The following is a 2865-nucleotide window of genomic DNA, read 5'->3' as shown; positions in this document are numbered from 1 at the left end:
CTATAAGCGAATAAGACAGGTCTCACAACCTGAAGCTCCTGTGATGTTGCTTCAGGAACTGCTGTTGGCGCTGCATTTGCCTCCCTTCTTTCCCTCCCTCCCCTCTCTCATTCTCTCCATCCTCCCCAGGCAGACTGCACATCACTAAATTCTCCGAGGTGTTCGATGGAATCACATTTCTTCTAGGTCGGAAGCGATGTCTGCAGACTGAAGAGGAGAGGGAATCTGACCCTGCTCTCTCTCCATGTGTTGGGCCTCTCTCCCCGCTCTCCCTGTATTCTCCACCAGACAATTTTCTTATCCACCACGCGCTTCTGTCCACCCTATCTGTCTCTATTGCCCCTCCTCCACATGCCCGCCCTCGACACCACACACCACACTGTCCGACTCCGCCCAATAGGGGACTCCGCCACCACAGGCCATGGTTTGTCCACCATCGGTTTGGTCCGCCCGCTGAGCGTGGATGGCCTCGCTGATTTGCTCCAGGTTGTGCAGGGCGACAGAGTAGCGGTTTTTTCACTTTGTCACATCTCCTCCAGCTGCATCACTTTGGTTTTGTGCTCCTGAAGTCACAGAAAACCCAATTTATGGAGAGAAAAGACAGAGCAACATACAATATTACTTCCTCCTTGGTTTGAGCCAAGAGGGAAATACAACAGGAGCATCATGGACGGACATGACAGCTCTGTATCAACCATTTCCCTGCTTTTCTTACAATAACAGCTTGAAATTACATATATATTAATGCAACATATATTAATATATCACAGGTGGTTGGTGGCACTTGATTGGGGAGGATGGGCTAGTGTAGTGCCTGGAGTGGAAACAGGTGGAATGGTATCAAATACACCAACACATGGTTTCCATGTGTTTGATGCCATTCCATTTCCTCCGTTCCAGACATCATTATGAGCTGTCTCTCCCTCAGCAGCCCCCACTGTTATACATCATATACAGTGCATTCGGAAAGGATTCGGACCCTTGACTTTTTCAACATTTTGTTTTGTTACAGCCTTATTCTAAAATGGATCAAATATATTTTTCCCCCTCATCAATCTACACACAAGTATTCAGACCCTTTACTCAGTACTTTGAAACACCTTTGGCAGCGTTTACAGCTCCGAGTCTTCTTGGGTATGACGCTACAAGCTTGGCACACCTGAATTTGGGGAGTTTCTTCATTCTTCTCTGCAGATCCTCTCAAGCTCTGTCAGGTTGGATGGGGAGCGTCAATGCACAGCTATTTTCAGGTCTCTACATAGATGTTCAATTGGGATCAAGTCCGGGCTCTGGCTGGCCACTCAAGGACATTCAGAGCTTGTCGAAGCCACTCCTGCGTTGTCTTGGCTGTGTGCTTAGGGTCATTGTCCTGTCAGAAGGAGAACCTTCGCCCAGTCTGAGGTCCTGAGCACTCTGGAGTAGGTTTTCATCAAGGATTCTCTCTGTACTTGGCTCTGTTCATCTTACTCTTGATCCTGACTAGTGTCCCAGTCCTGCACTGAAAAACATTCCCCACAGCATGCTGCTACCACATGCTCCACTGTAGGGATGGTGCCAGGTTTCTTCCAGCGTGACGCTTGCATTCAGCAAAGAGTTCAATCTTGGTTTCATCAGACCAGACAATCTAGTTTTCATGGAACGGATTCCTTTAGGTAACTTTTGGCAAACTCCAAGTGGGCTGTCAAGTGACTTTTACTGAGGAGTGGCTTCCGTCTGGCCACTTACATAAAGGCGATTGGTGGAGTGTGCAGAGATGGTTGTCCTTGTGGAAGGTTCTCCCATCTCCACAGAGGAACTCTGGAGCTCTGTCAGATTGACCATAAGGTTCTTGGTCACCTCCCTGACCAAGGCCCTTCTCCCCCGATTGCTCAGTTTGGCCGGGCGGCCAGCTCTAGGAAGAGTCTTGGTGGTTCCAAACTTCTTCCATTTAAGAATGATGGAGGCCACTATGTTCTTGGYGACCTTCAATGCTGCAGGCATTTTTTGGTACCCTTCCCCAGATCTGTGCCTCGACATAATCCTTTCTCGGAGCTCTATGGACAATTCCTTTGACCTCATGGCTTGGTTTTTGCTCAGACATGCACTGTCAACTGCTGGACCTTATACATTGGGCTCCAAAATTACTGGCACGCCTGACTGGCAATGCACAAACAATACTTTAAAATAATGAAAGAAACTCAAAATACCAACTTGAGAAATACTGTACTTTATTAATGTTTCAATGGAACCAACCAAAATCATACAATGATTTAATACAAAATAAATTTCACCAAAATCAAGGTTTCATAATTATTGGCACTCCTCATTTAGTACTTAGTGCAACAACCTCTGGCAAGGATAACAGTGTGGAGTCAATTCCTGTAATGTTTGAKAAGGTTAAGGAACATATTTGGAGGGATTTTGAACCATTCCTCTATGCAGATCCTTTCAAGATCCTTCACATTCTTGGGTTTGAMCTTATCAACTGCTCTCTTCAACTCAGCCCACAGGTTTTTGATTGGATTGTYGTCCAGCGACAGATGGCCATGGCAGAACATTGATTTTGTAGTCACAGAACCATTTCTGTGTGGATCTTGAGGTATGTTTTGGGTCATTGTCTTGTTGGAAAGTCCACCTACTGCCTTCTGGCAYAGGCAACCAGATTGTCAGCCAAAATTGCCTGATACTTGGTGGAATTCATTATGCCATTAATCTTAACCAGTGCCCCTGGACCTCTAGAATTAAAACAGCCCCAAAACATCACAGACCCACCACCATATTTCACCGTGGGTATGAGGTGCCTCTCCTTGTATGCATCTCTGTTTTGACGCCAAACATGCCAATGCTGTATCGGACCAAAACGTAAAATTTTGGTCTCATCTGACC

General features: G+C 46.4%; 1 pseudogene; it reads right to left on the bottom strand.

Moving 5' to 3' along the window:
* Window positions 1-22: 22 nt before the first annotated feature.
* The window catches only part of LOC112079847 (SH3 domain-binding protein 5-like), a 5546-nt pseudogene continuing 2703 nt past the window's right edge, over window positions 23-2865 (bottom strand).

Source organism: Salvelinus sp. IW2-2015, unplaced genomic scaffold (assembly GCF_002910315.2).
Source record: "Salvelinus sp. IW2-2015 unplaced genomic scaffold, ASM291031v2 Un_scaffold9886, whole genome shotgun sequence".
Taxonomy (NCBI): domain Eukaryota; kingdom Metazoa; phylum Chordata; class Actinopteri; order Salmoniformes; family Salmonidae; genus Salvelinus; species Salvelinus sp. IW2-2015.
This window is presented reverse-complemented; position numbering and strand designations above follow the sequence as displayed.